At 39.9% G+C, this 27,840-nt stretch overlaps 4 non-coding genes across 4 annotated transcripts; all 4 read left to right on the top strand.

The window, feature by feature from the left end:
• Window positions 1–340: 340 nt before the first annotated feature.
• TRNAF-GAA (transfer RNA phenylalanine (anticodon GAA)) lies at window positions 341–413 on the top strand. The gene has a single exon. It is a non-coding gene; the product is annotated as a tRNA-Phe (tRNA).
• An 8,803-nt stretch (window positions 414–9,216) lies between these two features.
• TRNAF-GAA (transfer RNA phenylalanine (anticodon GAA)) lies at window positions 9,217–9,289 on the top strand. The gene has a single exon. It is a non-coding gene; the product is annotated as a tRNA-Phe (tRNA).
• Window positions 9,290–23,421: 14,132 nt separating this feature from the next.
• On the top strand, window positions 23,422–23,494 carry TRNAF-GAA (transfer RNA phenylalanine (anticodon GAA)). The gene has a single exon. It is a non-coding gene; the product is annotated as a tRNA-Phe (tRNA).
• Window positions 23,495–26,337: 2,843 nt separating this feature from the next.
• Window positions 26,338–26,410, top strand: TRNAF-GAA (transfer RNA phenylalanine (anticodon GAA)). The gene has a single exon. It is a non-coding gene; the product is annotated as a tRNA-Phe (tRNA).
• The last annotated feature ends 1,430 nt before the right edge of the window (window positions 26,411–27,840 follow it).

The raw sequence follows: 27,840 nt of genomic DNA on the forward strand, positions 1-27,840 counted from the left end.
GATGACGAATTTATCCTTTTTTATACTTTTTTCAAAGTAAACTCTTGTCTGCATCAGCTTTCACTTCTCCTTAAACAAAGTTGTCAGTATTGAGATGACATAGCTTACCTACTCAGGCGACATACGTCTGTGTAATACAGTGCTGGTCCACTCAGAGTTTTAAAAGAAAAACGACCTAACATTTATCCCAAAAACGCTACTCACCCATTTCACCAGTTAGCTGCTGAACAATGCAGGACACATTAAAACACAGCTCTAACCTCAGATTGAAAATCCAGGTTCTGCATCTCTGTTCTGGGATTGTTCAAAAAAAGAGGCTGAATACTATAGCGGCTGGCAGGCCGAAATAGCTCAGTTGGGAGAGCGTTAGACTGAAGATCTAAAGGTCCCTGGTTCGATCCCGGGTTTCGGCACATTTTGAACTTCTGCTTTGCATGCCACAAAGACTATTTTGAGTCAACTCATATTGACTTTGTTTATAATGATCAAAACCTTTTATCAAGATAATCGACAATACAATTAATTCAACATATTATTTACTTTCTGTCTTTCTTTCAAACTTGCTTCCACCTCTCTTGTATTCAACTTTGCCTCCTTTATTTCCCAATTCTTCCTTTAATTGAAAGTAAAGCTTTGCCTGCATCAGCCTCCAGTTCCCCTTATACAAAACTATTAGTAGTCAGATGACCTAGCTTGCCGACCCTCGCCATATAGGTCTGTGTTTCTGAGTATAAGTCCATTCATAGTTTACAAACATCATCTAACTAACTTGGCTCCTAAAAAGGAAATTCACCCATCAGACCAATTTAGCTACTGAATAATACTGGACAATTTAACATATAACTGCACATGCAGATAGAGTGACCAGGTTCTGCATTTATCTTTAACAATTATAAAAAATACAACAGAAAGACGAAATTGCCAGCTGGATGAAATAGCTCAGTTGGGAGAGCAGTAGACTGAAGATCTAAAGGTCCCTGGTTCAATCCCGGGTTTAGGCACATTTTGAACTTCTGCTTTGCATGCCACAAATGCTATTTGGAGTCAACTCATATTGACATTGTTTATAATGATCAAAACCTTTTATCAAGCTATTCGATAAGACAACCACTTCAACATATTTTTTACATTCTGTCTTTCTGTCAAACTTGCTTCCACCTCTCTTGTATTCAACTTTACCTGCTTTATTTGCCAATTCTTCCTTTAATTGAAAGTAAAGCTTTGCCTGCATCAGCCTCGAGTTCCCCTTATACAAAACTGTTAGTAGTCAGATGACCTAGTTTGCCTACCCTCGCCATATAGGTCTGTGTGTCTGAGTATAAGTCCATTCATAGTTTACAAACATCTTCTAACTAACTTGGCTCCTAAAAAGGAAATTCACCCATCAGACCAATTTAGCTGCTGAATAATATTGGACAATTTAACACATAACTGCACATGCAGATAGAATGACCAGGGTCTGCATTTATCTTTAACAATTATCAAAAATACAACAGAAAGCCAAAATGGCCAGCTGGATGAAATAGCTCAGTTGGGAGAGTGTTAGATTGAAAATCTAAAAGTCCCTTGTTCAATGCTGGGTTTCGGAAAAGTCTGAGAGGTTTCCTGCTTCTCACAAAATATTTCTTGGTATCAGCTCAAGTTTTTCTTTCTTTATTTATCAAAATATTTGATCAACTGATCGACAACATGATCAATTCAACATAGAATTGTCTTTCTGTCCTACTTCTAAATTTGCTTCCACCTCTCTTGCATTCAGCTTCGACTACAAATGTTTCCTATTTCATGCTTTTTTGTAAAGTAAACTCTTGTCTGCATCAACTTCCACTTCTCCTTGAACACAGATTTCAGTATTCAGATGACATAGCTTACCTACTCAGGCCAAATACCTCTGTGTAATATGGTGCTAGTCCATTCAGAGTAAAAAAAAAAGCTACCTAACCTGGATCCGAAAAATGCTATTTACCTATTGCACCCGTTAACTGATGAATGATACAGGACATCTTAAAACATAGCTCTAGCATGAGGTTGAGCATCTATTTTCTTGGGAAGTTTAAAAGAAAGGATGAAGACCCAAACTACCAGCAGGCCGAAATAGCTCAGTTGGGAGAGCGTTAGACTGAAGATCTAAAGGTCCCTGGTTCAATCCCGGGTTTCAGCACAATTTCAACTTATGCTTTTCATGACACAAAAGCTGTTTGGAGTTAAATCAACGCTCTTCTTTATCAAAACCTTTCATCAATCTGATCAACAACACAATCAATTCAACATATTATTTACTTTCTGTCTTCCTTTCAAACTTGCTTCCACCTCTCTTGCATTCAACTATGCCTCATTTATTTGCAACTTCTTGCTTTATTTTAAAGTAAAGCTTTGCCTGCATCAGCCTCCAATTCCCCTTATACAAAACTGTCAGTAGTCAGATGACATAGCTTGTACACCCTGGCCATATAGGTCTGTGTTTCAGAGTATAAGTCAATTCAGAGTTTAGAAAAAAAACTTCTACCTAACTTGTCCCCTAAAAAGGATATTCACTCATCAGACCAAGTTACCTGCTGAATGATACTGGACACTTTAACACATAACTATAAACGAAAATAGAATGACCAGGTTCTGTATGTATCGTCTACAATTATTAATAATACATCAGGAGGCCACAGGGACTTGTTGGCTGAAATATCTCAGTTGGGAGATCGTTAGACTGAAGAGCTTAAGGTACCTGATTCAATCCTGACTTTCAGCACAGTGCGAGGGGATCCTACATTCTTGCAAAATATTTCTTGAAATCAGCTCTAGTTTTTTTTTCTTTATTTCTCAAAATATTTTATCAACTGATCAACAACATGATAACTTCAACAAAAAGTTGTCTTTCTGTCCTCCTTCTAAACTTGCTTCAACCTCTCTTGCCATCAGCTTTGATGACGAATTTATCCAATTTTATACTTTTTTCAAAGTAAACTCTTGTCTGCATCAGCTTTCACTTCTCCTTGAACAAAGTTGTCAGTATTGAGATGACATAGCTTACCTACTCAGGCGACATCCGTCTGTGTAATACAGTGCTGGTCCACTCAGAGTTTTAAAAGAAAAACGACCTAACATTTATCCCAAAAACGCTACTCACCCATTTCACCAGTTAGCTGCTGAACAATGCAGGACACATTAAAACACAGCTCTAACCTCAGATTGAAAATCCAGGTTCTGCATCTCTGTTCTGGGATTGTTCAAAAAAAGAGGCTGAATACTATAGCTGCTGGCAGGCTGAAATAGCTCAGTTGGGAGAGCGTTAGTCTGAAGATCTAAAGGTCCCTGGTTCGATCCCGGGTTTCTGCACATTTTGAACTTCTGCTTTGCATGCCACAAAGACTATTTTGAGTCAACTCATATTGACTTTGTTTATAATGATCAAAACCTTTCATCAAGATAATCGACAATACAATTAATTCAACATATTATTTACTTTCTGTCTTTCTTTCAAACTTGCTTCCACCTCTCTTGTATTCAACTTTGCCTCCTTTATTTCCCAAATCTTCCTTTAATTGAAAGTAAAGCTTTGCCTGCATCAGCCTCCAGTTCCCCTTATTCAAAACTGTTAGTAGTCAGATGACCTAGCTTGCCGATCCTCGCCATATAGGTCTGTGTTTCTGAGTATAAGTCCATTCATAGTTTACAAACATCATCTAACTAACTTGGCTCCTAAAAAGGAAATTCACCCATCAGACCAATTTAGCTACTGAATAATACTGGACAATTTAACACATAACTGCACATGCAGATAGAGTGACCAGGTTCTGCATTTATCTTTAACAATTATAAAAAATACAACAGAAAGCCAAAATTTCCAGCTGGATGAAATAGCTCAGTTGGGAGAGCAGTAGACTGAAGATCTAAAGGTCCCTGGTTCAATCCCGGGTTTAGGCACATTTTGAACTTCTGCTTTGCATGCCACAAATGCTATTTGGAGTCAACTCATATTGACGTTGTTTATAATGATCAAAACCTTTTATCAAGCTGATCGATAAGACAACCATTTCAACATATTTTTTACATTCTGTCTTTCTGTCAAACTGGCTTCCACCTCTCTTGTATTCAACTTTACCTTCTTTATTTGCCAATTCTTCCTTTAATTGAAAGTAAAGCTTTGCCTGCATCAGCCTCGAGTTCCCCTTATACAAAACTGTTAGTAGTCAGATGACCTAGTTTGCCTACCCTCGCCATATAGGTCTGTGTGTCTGAGTATAAGTCCATTCATAGTTTACAAACATCTTCTAACTAACTTGGCTCCTAAAAAGGAAATTCACCCATCAGAGCTGCTGAATAATATTGGACAATTTAACACATAACTGCACATGCAGATAGAATGACCAGGGTCTGCATTTATCTTTAACAATTATCAAAAATACAACAGAAAGCCAAAATGGCCAGCTGGATGAAATAGCTCAGTTGGGAGAGTGTTAGATTGAAAATCTAAAAGTCCCTTGTTCAATGCTGGGTTTCGGAAAAGTCTGAGAGGTTTCTTGCTTCTCACAAAATATTTCTTGGTATCAGCTCAAGTTTTTTTTTCTTTATTTATCAAAATATTTGATCAACTGATCGACAACATGATCAATTCAACATAGAATTGTCTTTCTGTCCTCCTTCTAAATTTGCTTCCACCTCTCTTGCATTCAGCTTCGACTACAAATGTTTCCTATTTCATGCTTTTTTGTAAAGTAAACTCTTGTCTGCATCAGCTTCCACTTCTCCTTGAACACAGATTTCAGTATTCAGATGACATAGCTTACCTACTCAGGCCAAATACCTCTGTGTAATATGGTGCTAGTCCATTCAGAGTAAAAAGAAAAGCTACCTAACCTGGATCCGAAAAATGCTATTTACCTATTGCACCCGTTAACTGATAAATGATACAGGACATCTTAAAACATAGCTCTAGCATGAGGTTGAGCATCTATTTTCTTGAGAAGTTTAAAAGAAAGGATGAAGACCCAAACTACCAGCAGGCTGAAATAGCTCAGTTGGGAGAGCGTTAGACAGAAGATCTAAAGGTCCCTGGTTCAATCCCGGGTTTCGGCACAACTTCTGCTTTTCATGTCACAAAAGCTGTTTGGAGTTAAATCAACGCTCTTCTTTATCAAAACCTTTTATCAATCGGATCAACAACACAATCAATTCAACATATTATTTACTTTCTGTCTTCCTTTCAAACTTGCTTCCACCTCTCTTGTATTCAACTATGCCTCATTTATTTGCAACTTCTTGCTTTATTTTAAAGTAAAGCTTTGCCTGCATCAGCCTCCAATTCCCCTTATACAAAACTGTCAGTAGTCAGATGACATAGCTTGTACACCCTGGCCATATAGGTCTGTGTTTCAGAGTATAAGTCAATTCAGAGTTTAGAAAAAAAATTCTACCTACCTTGTCCCCTAAAAAGGATATTCACTCATCAGACCAAGTTACCTGCTGAATGATACTGGACACTTTAACACATAACTATAAACGAAAATAGAATGACCAGGTTCTGTATGTATCGTCTACAATTATTAATAATACATCAGGAGGCCACAGGGACTTCTTGTCTGAAATATCTCAGTTGGGAGATCGTTAGACTGAAGAGATTAAGGTCCCTGGTTCAATCCCGGGTTTCGGCACAGTGCGAAGGGATCCTACAGTCTTGCAAAATATTTCTTTAAATCAGCTCTAGTTTTTTTTTCTTTATTTGTCAAAATATTTTATCAACTGATCAACAACATGATAACTTCAACAAAAAGTTGTCTTTCTGTCCTCCTTCTAAACTTGCTTCCACCTCTCTTGCCATCAGCTTTGATGACGAATTTATCCTTTTTTATACTTTTTTCAAAGTAAACTCTTGTCTGCATCAGCTTTCACTTCTCCTTAACCCCTTCAGCGCTGCGCGGATTCCCCCGCGGTGCTGAAGGGTTCGAGCGCGGGCGGGGCCATGACGGAACGGTTCCGTCATGAGCACAGCTCAACCGATGCTCATGACGGAATCGTTCCGTCATGAGCATGGAAGGGGTTAAACAAAGTTGTCAGTATTGAGATGACATAGCTTACCTACTCAGGCGACATACGTCTGTGTAATACAGTGCTGGTCCACTCAGAGTTTTAAAAGAAAAACGACCTAACATTTACCCCAAAAACGCTACTCACCCATTTCACCAGTTAGCTGCTGAACAATGCAGGACACATTAAAACACAGCTCTAACCTCAGATTGAAAATCCAGGTTCTGCATCTCTGTTCTGGGATTGTTCAAAAAAGAGGCTGAATACTATAGCTGCTGGCAGGCCGAAATAGCTCAGTTGGGAGAGCGTTAGAATGAAGATCTAAAGGTCCCTGGTTCGATCCTGGGTTTCGGCACATTTTGAACTTCTGCTTTGCATGCCACAAAGACTATTTTGAGTCAACTCATATTGACTTTGTTTATAATGATCAAAACCTTTTATCAAGATAATCGACAAGACAATTAATTCAACATATTATTTACTTTCTGTCTTTCTTTCAAACTTGCTTCCACCTCTCTTGTATTCAACTTTGCCTCCTTTATTTCCCAATTCTTCCTTTAATTGAAAGTAAAGCTTTGCCTGCATCAGCCTCCAGTTCCCCTTATACAAAACTGTTAGTAGTCAGATGACCTAGCTTGCCGACCCTCGCCATATAGGTCTGTGTTTCTGAGTATAAGTCCATTCATAGTTTACAAACATCATCTAACTAACTTGGCTCCTAAAAAGGAAATTCACCCATCAGACCAATTTAGCTACTGAATAATACTGGACAATTTAACACATAACTGCACATGCAGATAGAGTGACCAGGTTCTGCATTTATCTTTAACAATTATAAAAAATACAACAGAAAGCCGAAATTGCCAGTTGGATGAAACAGCTCTGTTGGGAGAGCAGTAGACTGAAGATCTAAAGGTCCCTGGTTCAATCCTGGGTTTAGGCACATTTTGAACTTCTGCTTTGCATGCCACAAATGCTATTTGGAGTCAACTCATATTGACGTTGTTTATAATGATCAAAACCTTTTATCAAGCTATTCGATAAGACAACCATTTCAACATATTTTTTACATTCTGTCTTTCTGTCAAACTTGCTTCCACCTCTCTTGTATTCAACTTTACCTGCTTTATTTGCCAATTCTTCCTTTGATTGAAAGTAAAGCTTTGCCTGCATCAGCCTCCAGTTCCCCTTATACAAAACTGTTAGTAGTCAGATGACCTAGTTTGCCTACCCTCGCCATATAGGTCTGTGTGTCTGAGTATAAGTCCATTCATAGTTTACAAACATCTTCTAACTAACTTGGCTCCTAAAAAGGAAATTCACCCATCAGACCAATTTAGCTGCTGAATAATATTGGACAATTTAACACATAACTGAACCTGCAGATAGAATGACCAGGGTCTGCATTTATCTTTAACAATTATCAAAAATACAACAGAAAGCCAAAATGGCCAGCTGGATGAAATAGCTCAGTTGGGAGAGTGTTATATTGAAAATCTAAAAGTCCCTTGTTCAATGCTGGGTTTCGGAAAAGTCTGAGAGGTTTCTTGCTTCTCACAAAATATTTCTTGGTATCAGCTCAAGTTTTTCTTTCTTTATTTATCAAAATATTTGATCAACTGATCGACAACATGATCAATTCAACATAGAATTGTCTTTCTGTCCTCCTTCTAAATTTGCTTCCACCTCTCTTGCATTCAGCTTCGACTACAAATGTTTCCTATTTCATGCTTTTTTGTAAAGCAAACTCTTGTCTGCATCAGCTTCCACTTCTCCTTGAACACAGATGTCAGTATTCAGATGACATAGCTTACCTACTCAGGCCAAATACCTCTGTGTAATATGGTGCTAGTCCATTCAGAGTAAAAAAAAAAGCTACCTAACCTGGATCCGAAAAATGCTATTTACCTATTGCACCCGTTAACTGATGAATGATACAAAACATCTTAAAACATAGCTCTAGCATGAGGTTGAGCATCTATTTTCTTGGGAAGTTTAAAAGAAAGGATGAAGACCCAAACTACCAGCAGGCAGAAATAGCTCAGTTGGGAGAGCGTTAGACTGAAGATCTAAAGGTCCCTGGTTCAATCCCGGGTTTCGGCACAATTTCAACTTCTGCTTTTCAAGTCACAAAAGCTGTTTGGAGTTAAATCAACGCTCTTCTTTATCAAAACCTTTCATCAATCTGATCAACAACACAATCAATTCAACATATTATTTACTTTCTGTCTTCCTTTCAAACTTGCTTTCACCTCTCTTGTATTCAACTATGCCTCATTTATTTGCAACTTCTTGCTTTATTTTAAAGTAAAGCTTTGCCTGCATCAGCCTCCAATTCCCCTTATACAAAACTGTCAGTAGTCAGATGACATAGCTTGTACACCCTGGCCATATAGGTCTGTGTTTCAGAGTATAAGTCAATTCAGAGTTTAGAAAAAAAATTCTACCTACCTTGTCCCCTAAAAAGGATATTCACTCATCAGACCAAGTTACCTGCTGAATGATACTGGACACTTTAACACATAACTATAAACGAAAATAGAATGACCAGGTTCTGTATGTATCGTCTACAATTATTAATAATACATCAGGAGGCCACAGGGACTTGTTGGCTGAAATATCTCAGTAGGGAGATCGTTAGACTGAAGAGCTTAAGGTACCTGATTCAATCCTGACTTTCAGCACAGTGCGAGGGGATCCTACATTCTTGCAAAATATTTCTTGAAATCAGCTCTAGTTTTTTTTTCTTTATTTCTCAAAATATTTTATCAACTGATCAACAACATGATAACTTCAACAAAAAGTTGTCTTTCTGTCCTCCTTCTAAACTTGCTTCCACCTCTCTTGCCATCAGCTTTGATGACGAATTTATCCCATTTTATACTTTTTTCAAAGTAAACTCTTGTCTGCATCAGCTTTCACTTCTCCTTGAACAAAGTTGTCAGTATTGAGATGACATAGCTTACCTACTCAGGCGACATACGTCTGTGTAATACAGTGCTGGTCCACTCAGAGTTTTAAAAGAAAAACGACCTAACATTTATCCCAAAAACGCTACTCACCCATTTCACCAGTTAGCTGCTGAACAATGCAGGACACATTAAAACACAGCTCTAACCTCAGATTGAAAATCCAGGTTCTGCATCTCTGTTCTGGGATTGTTCAAAAAAAGAGGCTGAATACTATAGCTGCTGGCAGGCCGAAATAGCTCAGTTGGGAGAGCGTTAGACTGAAGATCTAAAGGTCCCTGGTTCGATCCCGGGTTTCGGCACATTTTGAACTTCTGCTTTGCATGCCACAAAGACTATTTTGAGTCAACTCATATTGACTTTGTTTATAATGATCAAAACCTTTTATCAAGATAATCGACAATACAATGAATTCAACATATTATTTACTTTCTGTCTTTCTTTCAAACTTGCTTCCACCTCTCTTGTATTCAACTTTGCCTCCTTTATTTCCCAATTCTTCCTTTAATTGAAAGTACAGCTTTGCCTGCATCAGCCTCCAGTTCCCCTTATACAAAACTGTTCGTAGTCAGATGACCTAGCTTGCCGACCCTCGCCATATAGGTCTGTGTTTCTGAGTATAAGTCCATTCATAGTTTACAAACATCATCTAACTAACTTGGCTCCTAAAAAGGAAATTCACCCATCAGACCAATTTAGCTACTGAATAATACTGGACAATTTAACACATAACTGCACATGCAGATAGAGTGACCAGGTTCTGCATTTATCTTTAACAATTATAAAAAATACAACAGAAAGCCAAAATTGCCAGCTGGATGAAATAGCTCAGTTGGGAGAGCAGTAGACTGAAGATCTAAAGGTCCCTGGTTCAAACCCGGGTTTAGGCACATTTTGAACTTCTGCTTTGCATGCCACAAATGCTATTTGGAGTCAACTCATATTGACGTTGATTATAATGATCAAAACCTTTTATCAAGCTGATCGATAAGACAACCATTTCAACATATTTTTTACATTCTGTCTTTCTGTCAAACTTGCTTCCACCTCTCTTGTATTCAACTTTATCTGCTTTATTTGCCAATTCTTACTTTAATTGAAAGTAAAGCTTTGCCTGCATCAGCCTCGAGTTCCCCTTATACAAAACTGTTAGTAGTCAGATGACCTAGTTTGCCTACCCTCGCCATATAGGTCCGTGTGTCTGAGTATATGTCCATTCATAGTTTACAAACATCTTCTAACTAACTTGGCTCCTAAAAAGGAAATTCACCCATCAGACCAATTTGGCTGCTGAATAATATTGGACAATTTAACACATAACTGCACATGCAGATAGAATGACCAGGGTCTGCATTTATCTTTAACAATTATCAAAAATACAACAGAAAGCCAAAATGGCCAGCTGGATGAAATAGCTCAGTTGGGAGAGTGTTAGATTGAAAATCTAAAAGTCCCTTGTTCAATGCTGGGTTTCGGAATAGTCTGAGAGGTTTCTTGCTTCTCACAAAATATTTCTTGGTATCAGCTCAAGTTTTTCTTTCTTTATTTATCAAAATATTTGATCAACTGATCGAAAACATGATCAATTCAACATAGAATTGTCTTTCTGTCCTCCTTCTAAATTTGCTTCCACCTCTCTTGCATTCAGCTTCGACTACAAATGTTTCCTATTTCATGCTTTTTTGTAAAGTAAACTCTTGTCTGCATCAGCTTCCACTTCTCCTTGAACACAGATTTCAGTATTCAGATGACATAGCTTACCTACTCAGGCCAAATACCTCTGTGTAATATGGTGCTAGTCCATTCAGAGTAAAAAAAAAAGCTACCTAACCTGGATCCGAAAAATGCTATTTACCTATTGCACCCGTTAACTGATGAATGATACAAAACATCTTAAAACATAGCTCTAGCATGAGGTTGAGCATCTATTCTCTTGTTTAAAAGAAAGGATGAAGACCCAAACTACCAGCAGGCAGAAATAGCTCAGTTGGGAGAGCGTTAGACTGAAGATCTAAAGGTAAATATTTTAATTACCTGTACTATTTTTGATGCGGTAAAATACAATAAGAATAACTCAGCAAAATAAGAGGCAGAATCCGTGGTATTAGAAGTTCTGAAAGGACTTTATTCCTTGCAAAGGAATTATGATTCGAATCATGGCATCAAATTCCATCACCACGAAGGTTCAGGAAGGATAGGCAATACATTATTGACAAGTAAAGATATTTATATGAAAAGCATTACATTAAGACAGATGCAGGAGGCGTAACAGCTGATAATATAGATAATAATACACATACGTAATGAATAAAGGCGTAAACATAGGCGTAGACTAGAAACGTCATTAAACATGATGTCACAGGTGGGTGGATCCATAAAAGAATCCTGCAATGTCAGCAGAAATACTTGGCAGAGATGCGTACGCAGCCGCATGACGTGTGATTGACGTGCAACTAGAGGGTGAAGGAGACTTGACATTTAGCTCTACATGTGGAGACAGAAGTCTGGGGTTCATGTCAACCTAATCCCAAATCATATCTAATATCTTATGTTTTAGGAACTGTATTATCCAAAAGGAAAGGTCTCTCGGGCAGAATCTATTCTATACTGACTGTTAGTGTGTGTACAAGCGTCTAAGTGTCTACGTGAGATGCGAGGGGGCAGGAATCTTCCATGGTAACAGGGGCTATGAATTACTTGCATGGAGACAGCAAGGCCAGGCCCTTCGCTCGGTAGCTGGAAGAATGTTTACCTAAACTACTAGACAGGAATGCATTGGATGAGGAGCGGAGCAGATAACTTGAAGGTGAAATACAGTTTCTGGCAGGCAACAGGCCGCGTCAGGCACCGTTAGCCGCGCAGGGAGTAGGACAAAGTTCATGGATACAGATGCAGGCTCAGGCTGGAGCTTTTAGAGACAAAAGGCAGGAAAAGACTTGGTGACAGGATTCAGGGCCTACTCGCCTGAACTGTAAAACGTGGAAAGTGAACCACATAAAGTCGGTGGCCTTTCATACTTAGGAACGGAATATCCGACCCATTCATGGCGGATCTGAAAGAGGACATGTTAACGGTGGACGCACATATATTTGCGTCTTCATAACTAGAACTAGAGGGAACATACATGTACTTGTAGCATATACATGGAGCCGTTGGGGTCTAAGATAGGGGACATAACTGATCATAAAATTCATATTTCCTCATTCCCTCCTTGTCCCCTACGGACCCTTCATGAAATATCGATCTTCAGTAATCCATCAATCTGTTCATATAACATCATCTGTTCTTCTTTCTTCTTCCGGGATTTTGAATGAAAACTTGGACGTGGAATACACGATGTGGCACACAGGCCGCAGATCGCTGGTCCACATTGTAGACACAAGCAGCAACTGAATAGTATGAGAAAGCCAATACCTAGGAAGGATAGAATCCTCCATCCCCAGGCTGACAACACGCTCCAGAACCAACCGGACCAAGTCCAGGTGCCTGGACTCTGGTGTATCTGGCTTATAATCTTATGAAGGCGAGTTATGGCTTTATATACTGACGGCGCGTTTTCTGGTATGAAAACACAGCAACTTGATCCGATGACCCTACAAGCTCCGCCCCTATCGGCCAGGATGACGTCAAGGACAAGACGATTTTGGAGAACAACAATCCGCATCGCAGACTGCTCCTCTGTTAAGTTGCCTAGGGCAGAGGTAGTTTCATTCACTACTGCTTCAAGAGTTCTTGTTAATCTACGTATCAGCTTACTATTAGTGACAACACCTAAGTAGGGAAAGAAACCTTTGTTGAAATCTGTGTATTGTTCCCATGCCGTTTCAGTGTAGTCGACAATCGGGATATCCCTTTGAGGTCTATTGTGTACTAGATGGATATTCCTATGATAATCAGGAGGTGCTAGGAAAACAGGTGGCAGAAGGAATGCAATGTAACAGGTACCATCCCAATCTAGAGGTAAGCGTATATATGCGGTATGACCACATATGAAGTAGGAATGACGAGAAGCTCTAAATGTCGACTTGCTTTGATCACTGAATTCTATTACAGTGGTACATTTACTATGGCCCATGTGTATTGAACCATTCTTTCTTACACATAATTCACCTTTAACTGGAAATACTGACATGGTAGGCAAGACTAGTGTAGCTTCGGATTCAACATTCAGAATCATGAGATTAATGGTAAAATTACCTAATCCATATACTTCATTTTCTAGATCACTTCCTGTTCTTTTGGGAAGTCCCTCCTTGTTAGGGTAGCAGACTTTAAGCAAAACTAAGTTCAGGTTTCCCCATACCCAGTTATCTTGATAAACTACTGAATTTGAATCTAGGGAATTGATCAAACTAAACCATGCTCCACAGGAGCCATTGTGTGTGAATGGATACGGAAAAAGAGGTAGAACTCCCTTGTATTTCTGATAGGGAGGGAGTCGGCCACATATCCAACAATTTGTAGCATTGCTAGTCTGATGGGAATGATGTAACATACTAATGAAAGTGTTGTTGCGCAGCGCAAATCTATAGGACAATTCATGCGGAGGTAGTTCGCTAAAGGAATGTTCAGCAGTAGCATTGTAAGCACGCTTAGAAATAGGGTAATACATATGTAGCAATACACTAGAAATGATGATCAGAAGACTTAGAAAAAACAAAATTAATAATGTCACTATGCAGTGACTACGAAGCGATTTACAGTACGCATGTTTTTTAAGCTGTATCTGTCTATTTCTCTCTCTATTTCGGTCTAGAGGATACATGTCAGAAACAGATTCAACCGATTCACCTTGGAGAGGACTTAAACAATCAAATTGTCTGACTTGCTAGACCTTAGTTTCAGTTTATAGAGTTCGTTCTCCGTCCTTTCAACCAAGGGGAGCTTTGAGTCTGTCTGTGAAGGAATGCAGGGCTGAGTGTTCACATCGGACAGTAGTCCATAAAATTTCTTTATATGGCTCGAGTGCAACCACCCTTTACGTCCCTCAATCTTCACGGCTGTCCTTGTGGTCAGCAAGACGAGCTTGGGCGACTGCCACCTGGGCTCCAGCTGGGTCTTCCGGTCGAAATTCCTCACAAGAACCAGATCACCTGGAACCACGTCATGGGGCTTCACCTCAGTGTTATCGGGAAAAGCTGCAGCTACCTGTGAACGACAAGATTGTAGTGCAGACATCAAGGAAGCCAGGTAATCTGTCAGCATATTACAGTCAACATCAGTGATTTTACGAGGTATAGGCGTCCCCCACATATTTGGTGGTCTACCGAAGATCACCTCATACGGGGATAGCCCTGTTCGAGAATGTGCTACCATTCTCATGTAAAAGAGCGCAACTGGTAAGGCTACTATCCAATCGACACCTTTTTCTCTACATACTTTGGACAATCTAATTTTCAGAGTTTGATTATGGCGTTCCACGAAACCTGCTGCCTCGGGATGCCGGACACAGTGAAATTTCCATTGATAGCCTAATAAGAGTGAAACGTGTTTCATTAGCTCGGATGAGAAAGGCTGGCCGTTATCTGAGTATACAACACGTGGCAAGCCATACCGTGGGAAGAATTCTCGAACTAACTGTTTGGCAGTAGTCGGGGCAGTGTAATCTGAGACGGGATATGCCTCTGTCCAACGGGAAAGAGCGCATACAACTACGAGAACATATTTGAATCCTCGACATCGTTCCATCTGGATATAATCCATCTGGAGGACTTCAAAAGCGTGATCGGGAGGTTGAAATCCACCTTGCTCTACGGGAATGCTTTTACCTGGATTAAACTGACAACATATCATACAGGTACGTACTTTTTGTTTAGCCGCTGCTCGCAAATGTTTGTTGAACCAAATGTGTTGAATGCTATCTAGCATGGCTTTTTCTCCTAGGTGCGCTGGACTATGTATTGTGTTAATGATGACTTGAACCATGGAGTCGGGAAGAAACCATATAGATTTTCCCTTCGTCATCCATCCTTGATCCGTTTGGATCCCTCCTAATTTAGTCCATTTCTTTATTTCATCTGGTGTAGCATGTGTCTGTATGTCAATTACATCAAGAGCGGGATCCTTAACTGTCATGCAATGTGTTGGTGTCGGAACTATTGTCTTTGTCGTGTCAGTTGTATGAGTCTGATTCTGAGCAGTCTGTTTAGCTGTTCTGTCAGCTAGGTCGTTACCCTGAGAAATGATATCGGTGACTTTTGTATGGGCCTTGCACTTCATGATAGATATTGCAGTAGGCAAATGTATTGCATCTAGTAGAGCTTGAATGAGGGGACCGTGTTGAATGTTAGCACCATGGGAAGTTAAATAACCTCTCTCTTGCCAAAGGACTCCGAAGTCGTGTACAACTCCGAATGCATAACGTGAATCTGTGTATATGTTAACTTTCTTATTTTTGGCTTGAATACAGGCTTGTGTAAGAGCGATGAGCTCTGCTGCTTGAGCTGACAAAGTGTTAATACAATTTGTTTCAATGACTTCAGTGTCTGTTGTGACTGCATAAGCGGCCACTAACTCTCCTGTACTTGTTCTCATACATGAACCATCTACATACAATGTCAGGTCTGGATCTGATAATGGAACGTCAGTCAAGTCTTGTCTGGGTTTTGTCGTGATAGTAATGACTTCAATACAATCATGTGTTAATGGGTCTGTTCCACTTACTGGTAAAAGTGTGGCAGGATTTAATGTACTACAACGTCTGATTTCTATGTGTGGCTGAAACAATGTTAATTCATAACCGGTGAGTCTTGCTATAGTCAAGTGTTGTGTTTGTGTACGGTTCAAGAGAACCTCTACTGCGTGTGGTACTTGTACTGTCAATTGATGTCCTAACACTATGGCATCGCTTTGTCTGATTGCTAAAGCTGTTGCTGCCTCTGATTTCAGGCACGCAGGGAGAGCTTGAGCTACGGGATCTAATGTGCTAGAAAAATAAGCACACGGTTTGTGTGATCCTGCTTGTTCCTGAGTGAGTACTGACAAGGCAGTACCTTCACGTTCTGTAACGAAAAGTGTAAAAGGCTTACTATAACATGGTGTCGCTAAAACCGGTGCTTGACATAAAGCTTTTTTTAAGCTTTCAAAAGTTTGCGTATGTTCTTGAGTCCAAGGGAGGACAGTCGATGTGACTGCCTCCTGGGTTGTCAACTGAATGAGTGGTTTTGCTAGAAATGCATATTGAGGGATCCACTGTCTACAGTATGAAGTGAGACCTATGAAGGCCCGTACCTCCTTTTGTGTCTTGGGTGGTGGTATGTTAGCAATTAACTGGATGCGGTCGGGTGTAAGCTGTCTTCCCTCCTTGGACAGCAAGTGCCCAAGGTACACAACTTGCTGGACACAGAATTGCAGCTTTGAAGGGGACACTTTGTGCCCCTTGTCGGCTAGAAATTGTAAAACCGTCAGTGATGCTTTTTCACATTCAGGTTCGCTTCGGGCGGTGATCAGCAGATCATCGACATATTGAAGCAGGGCCGTGTTAACAGGCATATGGATACTGTCAAGTTCTCGTTTTAATGCTTGGCTATAGATGCTGGGGCTTTCTGTGAATCCTTGAGGTGCGCGTGCGAATTTAAAGCTTCGTCCGTTTAAACTAAATCCGAACAAATATTGGCTTTCCGGATCGATTGGGACGCTAAAGAAGGCGTTCTTGAGGTCAATTACAGTAAAGAACGTGGCTTCTGAATCAATGGCTGTTAGTAATGAAGAGATATCTGGGACCACAGGATATTGTGGTACAATACATTTATTTAATTCGCGCAGATCAATAACTAATCGATAAACTGGAGATGCCTTTGGATCCGTTCTTTTAAGAATTGGAATGATCGGAGAGTTACATATATTGGAGTCAGTTTCCACAACCACTCCTTGTGCAATGAGCTCGTCAATGATTTGCAGCAAAGCCACTACAGCATCTGGAGGTAACTTGTATTGTCGTATTCGTGGTAATACCACTCCTGTTTTAAGTGTTACTCGATATGGTGTAATGTGCATACGACCTACATCAGTGGGGCCTTGTGCCCATAAATGTGTCGGTAAATTCTGTAACCGGTGATCCATGTCTCTGGACACGTAGTGACCTTTAAAGTCACGTAAAACTAATCGTACTCCTTCCGGAGAACAACATATTATAGCTCCTAGAGCTTTCAGTGTTTTTATTCCTAACAAGTTTTCTGGACAGGATTTAGTAAGCAATAAATCTGTAGTTCGTGTCAATGGACCAACCGTAAGTGAAAGAGGTAGTGATACTTCATTAATAATAGGCTTTCCTGAGAATCCAAGGGAAATATTCTGTGAGCCTGAGAGAGGTGCCCCTGGAACTTCGCTGTGACTTATAGTTGTTCTGCTTGCCCCTGTATCAAGTAAAAACTTTCTATCTTTTCCTAATATTTCACTATGTACATAAGGACCTTCCTGATCTACAGGAACCTCAATAAGGGGTAAGCCAACTTCCTTCTCTAGGCTATTTCATGTGTATCGCTGATAATCGGGATAGTCAGCTTGTGCATACTGATACATCTGTTGTGTCGTTGCTTGTGTTGCAGCAATAGGCTGCGCCTGTGAAGTTGCTACGGTCTGTTGTGGAGCTGGCATAGGCTGTACATTCTGGGATACTTGTTGTTGGATCTGATCCTGTCTAGGTGGACGTGGTCTCTCCTGAGTTTTTCCAATAGAGATATTATATTTCAGGACTGCACAATCATGTATATAATGACCTGGCTTTTTACAATAGTTGCATGTCCCTTTAACAGGAATCGCTGAGTTACTGGACTGTGTCGCACCCTTTTTATGGCTGTCAGCTGGAACTGACTGGGCAACGAGCATTTTCATTTTCGTGTCTTTCATACGTCTATGTTCATGTTCTTGTTCCTCTCTAATTCTATTGTGGTGATATTGTAACATTTGTAACATCTGTGACGGGGTGTTACCTTGCCAGGTACTTTCAAATTTCAATACTCTACTCTTAACTTGGGGCAGGGAATTTTCAACTAATTTTGTCACAAACAGATGAGGATACGACTCGCTATTTGCTTTTATACCACTATTAATACCAAAACATTTTTCAAATCGGGAATAGAAATCACTAGTGTCTTCATCTTGTTTTTGTTTACAGGCTGAAATTTCACCCCAGTCTTCCTTTTTCGTAGTTAATAAACGTGGCAGTACTTGCACTAGTAGTCCTGGTAGTGCTGTAGTCTTTTCCCCCAGCCCTGATCCTGCAGCTCGGGCCTTTTCTTCGTTTTCTAACGCTGTCCAATCTATCTTTTGGTCTCCCACCTCCCATTCCTTTTCTTTGAGTTTCTCGTAAATACCGGCAGGCATTAATACTTTCAATATTTTCATAATGTCAGGGTAGGTATACTCTCCCATGAGTAACATGTCTTTTATCTCACGGTGGAAACCTGCTGGGTCTTTGTCATGGCTGGGTACTACTTTCTTCATTTCTAATAATTCAATTTTAGTTATAGGCGTGTACACAAACACGCGTTTAAAATTATTGTCGTCTCCTTTAATTGGGTGCACTTCACGTAAGGGATTCTGTCTATCTATGTGATACATTTTTCTTCCCATAGTGGGAACTGAAACATGTTCTGGGTATACAAAAACTATATACTGATTTCGAAATTCTAGAATTTCTTTAATTAAATCAGTACCTGAACCTCTCCATTTATTCGTGAGTAATTCTATCAGTATTTCTGGGAGGGGTCCAGGATCGGAGTGTTGGCTTTTATATAATATAAGGAGGTGTTGAATCATGTATATACCAGCTAATCGCTGTTCGTCTGGGTTGAGATTCAAAAACGTGTGTGCTAGCGCATCATCACTGTATTTTTCAGAACTGTCAGCCCATTGTACTGCTGACCTGGCTAATTCTTGTTCATCCATAGAATTGAGCATATGATACCCCCTTCGGTCTCGGAGTAATTTATCAGCAGCTTGGAATAGGTGTTCAGGAGACCTTGTATTTAACATAGGGGCTTGGAAATTTCTGTTACATTCTGGACGTATCGGACGTATTAGATCATTAAAGCATCTGGTATTACTAAAAGGCCTTCCCTTACCTACATAAGCCATCGTTTCTAATTGTCCTGTGGGCATTTCTGATTCTTCCTCCTCCTCTCCCTCTGATTCAGTTTTGTCTGCCTCTACTCTTTCTTTATGTATCCGTTCTACTTCTTTGCGGATCTTTCGGCACATAACTACTATACATTTCTGTTTATCATGTTTTTCTTCTGATATATTCTGACCCCATCGGGTAAGTACTTGCATTTCATCCTGATCTACCTCAGGCCGATCTCTGTTTCTGATCACGCAGTTTATGAAGAAGCGTAGCAGTTGTCTCTGTATATCTACTTTCTGGTATTCCATGGCTTCGTCAATACTTTCAGGGCCTTGCCCTGATTGGACAAAGTGATATATTTTGTCTAAATGTGTCATCATTCCTGGTAGCGTCGTTAAATACAGTGAAGCTCGTCGTATACGTAGTGATGACAGCAGCATTCTGTCCTGTTTACCGGGCACTGGATCATATCTACAATCCACTAGTTGTTCCTTGAACATGTTGGAAGTTGCTAGTTGGGGTGTACGTTGGTATGCTAAATCTCTGAAAGATAATTTATTTCCTCGCGGTGGCGTGGCAAAAATTTCTGTAGTACCTCCTGTAGTACCATCTGAGGTGCTGGGCACGAAAGGATTTGTTGGATGTAAGGTAGAAACTGCAGATGCAGGAAAAGCGGTAGAAACAGATGGGCCTATTGGAATGTGCGTAGGAGTTTGTTGTTGCGGAGGTGGGGGCGGATGCTCTTGGCGTTGAGCACCATCGACAGGCGGTGTGTGCGGCGGAGCATTAACATATTCGGGAGCTACATCGTCTAAATAGGAGGACAGGAAAATATCTTTGGCGGTCTTGGGATGTGCTTTAATCGGGAGTAATGGAGGTGTCAAGTCTTTCGGTATTTCCGGGGTAGCCTTAGGTAAACCCTCAGCCAGAAGAGGATACATACCATTCATAAGTGTGTTTCTTTGTCTGTCTACTTGTTCTGTTTTTACTCGGGTACCTTCCTCAATTAATATACTTTCTCGGGCTTTATTTGAATTCTCCCTACTTTTCTCTTCTTGTCTGAGCGCTTTCTCTGTGCGCCTATGCGATTCTTTACGCCATAATTCAATGGCATCTTTCTGTGACTGTCTAGTTTTCTTTTTCCATAATTCTTCTTCTACTCTCATGATGCAATCAGCATCCCATTTCCCAGCTGCGGGCCATCTCTGACTTTCTGCTAAATCCTTGGTGTAGTCCACCCATAAATCAAGATATAATACGGCATCTAGGCCATGTTTGTGGTACATAAAGTACCCTGGAGTGTCCCTAGGTGGAATGGGAACGGCTTCTTCGAGTACCCCCTTTCTGGTTTTGATCTGTCTTAATTTTGAAAAGAGCGGCATCTTTAAACCTTGCTACTTGATTCTTACTCTTAATACTTGGACTTGAACACAATTAAATACGATGAACACAATAATAATGAACACTCATTCATACCAAAATTTTTAAAACATATTAAAACATTTAACGTTTAACATTTAACATTTGACGGACAATGACGATTAGAAGAAAACTAGTTACTGGCATAATACTTAATACTAGATAATACTGAATTATATACGAGACATACTGGATATACTGCTAAACAGTACAGATACACTGCTGAAACAGTGCAGACCGGATCTGTGTACCCAAACCCGTCTTGACCGGCACGAACTATGTGCACGTCTGAACGCCTCCCCGGCAACGGTACTCACCGGGTAGCTCGGAACGGAAGGCCTCGGAACTGAACTAGACTGGACCGGACTGGACTCGACTCGACTTGGAACTTCGGAACCTGGTGGGCCTCTGTATACCTCGGATCTTGCTCTCTCAGCTAGGCTCTGGTCGGGATACTTCGCACTTCTCACCGCCTCGTCTGGGTGTTGATCGCAGCCTTAGTCACCCCCGCTTGGCCGGAGGGAGATACAGGAAATCCTGCGGGTACGCGTAGTTGTCCGTCCAGCTGTGGCAGGAGACCGGGCCTGCAACGCACCTCCGGCGCGTGAGATGAGAAAGTGTCCCTGTTCGGGCGCCAATTTATGTGGTAAATATTTTAATTACCTGTACTATTTTTGATGCGGTAAAATACAATAAGAATAACTCAGCAAAATAAGAGGCAGAATCCGTGGTATTAGAAGTTCTGAAAGGACTTTATTCCTTGCAAAGGAATTATGATTCGAATCATGGCATCAAATTCCATCACCACGAAGGTTCAGGAAGGATAGGCAATACATTATTGACAAGTAAAGATATTTATATGAAAAGCATTACATTAAGACAGATGCAGGAGGCGTAACAGCTGATAATATAGATAATAATACACATACGTAATGAATAAAGGCGTAAACATAGGCGTAGACTAGAAACGTCATTAAACATGATGTCACAGGTGGGTGGATCCATAAAAGAATCCTGCAATGTCAGCAGAAATACTTGGCAGAGATGCGTACGCAGCCGCATGACGTGTGATTGACGTGCAACTAGAGGGTGAAGGAGACTTGACATTTAGCTCTACATGTGGAGACAGAAGTCTGGGGTTCATGTCAACCTAATCCCAAATCATATCTAATATCTTATGTTTTAGGAACTGTATTATCCAAAAGGAAAGGTCTCTCGGGCAGAATCTATTCTATACTGACTGTTAGTGTGTGTACAAGCGTCTAAGTGTCTACGTGAGATGCGAGGGGGCAGGAATCTTCCATGGTAACAGGGGCTATGAATTACTTGCATGGAGACAGCAAGGCCAGGCCCTTCGCTCGGTAGCTGGAAGAATGTTTACCTAAACTACTAGACAGGAATGCATTGGATGAGGAGCGGAGCAGATAACTTGAAGGTGAAATACAGTTTCTGGCAGGCAACAGGCCGCGTCAGGCACCGTTAGCCGCGCAGGGAGTAGGACAAAGTTCATGGATACAGATGCAGGCTCAGGCTGGAGCTTTTAGAGACAAAAGGCAGGAAAAGACTTGGTGACAGGATTCAGGGCCTACTCGCCTGAACTGTAAAACGTGGAAAGTGAACCACATAAAGTCGGTGGCCTTTCATACTTAGGAACGGAATATCCGACCCATTCATGGCGGATCTGAAAGAGGACATGTTAACGGTGGACGCACATGTATTTGCGTCTTCATAACTAGAACTAGAGGGAACATACATGTACTTGTAGCATATACATGGAGCCGTTGGGGTCTAAGATAGGGGACATAACTGATCATAAAATTCATATTTCCTCACCTGGTTCAATCCCGGGTTTCGACACAATTTCAACTTCTGCTTTTCATGTCACAAAAGCTGTTTGGAGTTAAATCAACGCTCTTCTTTATCAAAACCTTTCATCAATCTGATCAACAACACAATCAATTCAACATATTATTTACTTTCTGTCTTCCTTTCAAACTTGCTTCCACCTCTCTTGTATTCAACTATGCCTCATTTATTTGCAACTTCTTGCTTTATTTTAAAGTAAAGCTTTGCCTGCATCAGCCTCCAATTCCCCTTATACAAAACTGTCAGTAGTCAGATGACATAGCTTGTACACCCTGGCCATATAGGTCTGTGTTTCAGAGTATAAGTCAATTCAGAGTTTAGAAAAAAAATTCTACCTACCTTGTCCCCTAAAAAGGATATTCACTCATCAGACCAAGTTACCTGCTGAATGATACTGGACACTTTAACACATAACTATAAACGAAAATAGAATGACCAGGTTCTGTATGTATCGTCTACAATTATTAATAATACATCAGGAGGCCACAGGGACTTGTTGTCTGAAATATCTCAGTTGGGAGATCGTTAGACTGAAGAGATTAAGCTCCCTGGTTCAATCCCGGGTTTCGGCACAGTGCGAGGGGATCCTACATTCTTGCAAAATATTTCTTGAAATCAGCTCTAGTTTTTTTTTCTTTATTTGTCAAAATATTTTATCAACTGATCAACAACATGATAACTTCAACAAAAAGTTGTCTTTCTGTCCTCCTTCTAAACTTGCTTCCACCTCTCTTGCCATCAGCTTTGATGACGAATTTATCCTTTTTTATACTTTTTTCAAAGTAAACTCTTGTCTGCATCAGCTTTCACTTCTCCTTAAACAAAGTTGTCAGTATTGAGATGACATAGCTTACCTACTCAGGCGACATACGTCTGTGTAATACAGTGCTGGTCCACTCAGAGTTTTAAAAGAAAAACGACCTAACATTTATCCCAAAAACGCTACTCACCCATTTCACCAGTTAGCTGCTGAACAATGCAGGACACATTAAAACACAGCTCTAACCTCAGATTGAAAATCCAGGTTCTGCATCTCTGTTCTGGGATTGTTCAAAAAAAGAGGCTGAATACTATAACTGCTGGCAGGCCGAAATAGCTCAGTTGGGAGAGCGTTAGACTGAAGATCTAAAGGTCCCTGGTTCGATCCCGGGTTTCGGCACATTTTGAACTTCTGCTTTGCATGCCACAAAGACTATTTTGAGTCAACTCATATTGACTTTGTTTATAATGATCAAAACCTTTTATCAAGATAATCGACAATACAATTAATTCAACATATTATTTACTTTCTGTCTTTCTTTCAAACTTGCTTCCACCTCTCTTGTATTCAACTTTGCCTCCTTTATTTCCCAATTCTTCCTTTAATTGAAAGTACAGCTTTGCCTGCATCAGCCTCCAGTTCCCCTTATACAAAACTGTTAGTAGTCAGATGACCTAGCTTGCCGACCCTCGCCATATAGGTCTGTGTTTCTGAGTATAAGTCCATTCATAGTTTACAAACATCATCTAACTAACTTGGCTCCTAAAAAGGAAATTCACCCATCAGACCAATTTAGCTACTGAATAATACTGGACAATTTAACACATAACTGCACATGCAGATAGAGTGACCAGGTTCTGCATTTATCTTTAACAATTATAAAAAATACAACAGAAAGCCGAAATTGCCAGCTGGATGAAATAGCTCAGTTGGGAGAGCAGTAGACTGAAGATCTAAAGGTCCCTGGTTCAATCCTGGGTTTAGGCACATTTTGAACTTCTGCTTTGCATGCCACAAATGCTATTTGGAGTCAACTCATATTGACGTTGTTTATAATGATCAAAACCTTTTATCAAGCTATTCGATAAGACAACCATTTCAACATATTTTTTACATTCTGTCTTTCTGTCAAACTTGCTTCCACCTCTCTTGTATTCAACTTTACCTTCTTTATTTGCCAATTCTTCCTTTAATTGAAAGTAAAGCTTTGCCTGCATCAGCCTCGAGTTCCCCTTATACAAAACTGTTAGTAGTCAGATGACCTAGTTTGCCTACCCTCGCCATATAGGTCTGTGTGTCTGAGTATAAGTCCATTCATAGTTTACAAACATCTTTTAACTAACTTGGCTCCTAAAAAGGAAATTCACCCATCAGACCAATTAAGCTGCTGAATAATATTGGACAATTTAACACATAACTGCACATGCAGATAGAATGACCAGGGTCTGCATTTATCTTTAACAATTATCAAAAATACAACAGAAAGCCAAAATGGCCAGCTGGATGAAATAGCTCAGTTGGGAGAGTGTTAGATTGAAAATCTAAAAGTCCCTTGTTCAATGCTGGGTTTCGGAAAAGTCTGAGAGGTTTCTTGCTTCTCACAAAATATTTCTTGGTATCAGCTCAAGTTTTTCTTTCTTTATTTATCAAAATATTTGATCAACTGATCGACAACATGATCAATTCAACATAGAATTGTCTTTCTGTCCTCCTTCTAAATTTGCTTCCACCTCTCTTGCATTCAGCTTCAACTACAAATGTTTCCTATTTCATGCTTTTTTGTAAAGTAAACTCTTGTCTGCATCAGCTTCCACTTCTCCTTGAACACAGATTTCAGTATTCAGATGACATAGCTTACCTACTCAGGCCAAATACCTCTGTGTAATATGGTGCTAATCCATTCAGAGTAAAAAAAAAAGCTACCTAACCTGGATCCGAAAAATGCTATTTACCTATTGCACCCGTTAACTGATGAATGATACAGGACATCTTAAAACATAGCTCTAGCATGAGGTTGAGCATCTATTTTCTTGGGAAGTTTAAAAGAAAGGATGAAGACCAAAACTACCAGCAGGCCGAAATAGCTCAGTTGGGAGAGCGTTAGACTGAAGATCTAAAGGTCCCTGTTTCAATCCAGGGTTTTGGCACAATTTCAACTTCTGCTTTTCATGTCACAAAAGCTGTTTGGAGTTAAATCAACGCTCTTCTTTATCAACACCTTTTATCAATCTGATCAACAACACAATCAATTCAACATATTATTTACTTTCTGTCTTCCTTTCAAACTTGCTTCCACCTCTCTTGTATTCAACTATGCCTCATTTATTTGCAACTTCTTGCTTTATTTTAAAGTAAAGCTTTGCCTGCATCAGCCTCCAATTCCCCTTATACAAAACTGTCAGTAGTCAGATGACATAGCTTGTACACCCTGGCCATATAGGTCTGTGTTTCAGAGTATAAGTCAATTCAGAGTTTAGAAAAAAAATTCTACCTACCTTGTCCCCTAAAAAGGATATTCACTCATCAGACCAAGTTACCTGCTGAATGATACTGGACACTTTAACACATAACTATAAACGAAACTAGAATGACCAGGTTCTGTATGTATCGTCTACAATTATTAATAATACATCAGGAGGCCACAGGGACTTGTTGTCTGAAATATCTCAGTTGGGAGATCGTTAGACTGAAGAGATTAAGCTCCCTGGTTCAATCCCGGGTTTCGGCACAGTGCGAGGGGATCCTACATTCTTGCAAAATATTTCTTGAAATCAGCTCTAGTTTTTTTTTCTTTATTTGTCAAAATATTTTATCAACTGATCAACAACATGATAACTTCAACAAAAAGTTGTCTTTCTGTCCTCCTTCTAAACTTGCTTCCACCTCTCTTGCCATCAGCTTTGATGACGAATTTATCCTTTTTTATACTTTTTTCAAAGTAAACTCTTGTCTGCATCAGCTTTCACTTCTCCTTAAACAAAGTTGTCAGTATTGAGATGACATAGCTTACCTACTCAGGCGACATACGTCTGTGTAATACAGTGCTGGTCCACTCAGAGTTTTAAAAGAAAAACGACCTAACATTTATCCCAAAAACGCTACTCACCCATTTCACCAGTTAGCTGCTGAACAATGCAGGACACATTAAAACACAGCTCTAACCTCAGATTGAAAATCCAGGTTCTGCATCTCTGTTCTGGGATTGTTCAAAAAAAGAGGCTGAATACTATAACTGCTGGCAGGCCGAAATAGCTCAGTTGGGAGAGCGTTAGACTGAAGATCTAAAGGTCCCTGGTTCGATCCCGGGTTTCGGCACATTTTGAACTTCTGCTTTGCATGCCACAAAGACTATTTTGAGTCAACTCATATTGACTTTGTTTATAATGATCAAAACCTTTTATCAAGATAATCGACAATACAATTAATTCAACATATTATTTACTTTCTGTCTTTCTTTCAAACTTGCTTCCACCTCTCTTGTATTCAACTTTGCCTCCTTTATTTCCCAATTCTTCCTTTAATTGAAAGTACAGCTTTGCCTGCATCAGCCTCCAGTTCCCCTTATACAAAACTGTTAGTCGTCAGATGACCTAGCTTGCCGACCCTCGCCATATAGGTCTGTGTTTCTGAGTATAAGTCCATTCATAGTTTACAAACATCATCTAACTAACTTGGCTCCTAAAAAGGAAATTCACCCATCAGACCAATTTAGCTACTGAATAATACTGGACAATTTAACACATAACTGCACATGCAGATAGAGTGACCAGGTTCTGCATTTATCTTTAACAATTATAAAAAATACAACAGAAAGCCGAAATTGCCAGCTGGATGAAATAGCTCAGTTGGGAGAGCAGTAGACTGAAGATCTAAAGGTCCCTGGTTCAATCCTGGGTTTAGGCACATTTTGAACTTCTGCTTTGCATGCCACAAATGCTATTTGGAGTCAACTCATATTGACGTTGTTTATAATGATCAAAACCTTTTATCAAGCTATTCGATAAGACAACCATTTCAACATATTTTTTACATTCTGTCTTTCTGTCAAACTTGCTTCCACCTCTCTTGTATTCAACTTTACCTTCTTTATTTGCCAATTCTTCCTTTAATTGAAAGTAAAGCTTTGCCTGCATCAGCCTCGAGTTCCCCTTATACAAAACTGTTAGTAGTCAGATGACCTAGTTTGCCTACCCTCGCCATATAGGTCTGTGTGTCTGAGTATAAGTCCATTCATAGTTTACAAACATCTTTTAACTAACTTGGCTCCTAAAAAGGAAATTCACCCATCAGACCAATTAAGCTGCTGAATAATATTGGACAATTTAACACATAACTGCACATGCAGATAGAATGACCAGGGTCTGCATTTATCTTTAACAATTATCAAAAATACAACAGAAAGCCAAAATGGCCAGCTGGATGAAATAGCTCAGTTGGGAGAGTGTTAGATTGAAAATCTAAAAGTCCCTTGTTCAATGCTGGGTTTCGGAAAAGTCTGAGAGGTTTCTTGCTTCTCACAAAATATTTCTTGGTATCAGCTCAAGTTTTTCTTTCTTTATTTATCAAAATATTTGATCAACTGATCGACAACATGATCAATTCAACATAGAATTGTCTTTCTGTCCTCCTTCTAAATTTGCTTCCACCTCTCTTGCATTCAGCTTCGACTACAAATGTTTCCTATTTCATGCTTTTTTGTAAAGTAAACTCTTGTCTGCATCAGCTTCCACTTCTCCTTGAACACA

This window comes from Triturus cristatus, chromosome 8, assembly GCF_964204655.1.
Source record: "Triturus cristatus chromosome 8, aTriCri1.1, whole genome shotgun sequence".
NCBI lineage: Eukaryota > Metazoa > Chordata > Amphibia > Caudata > Salamandridae > Triturus > Triturus cristatus.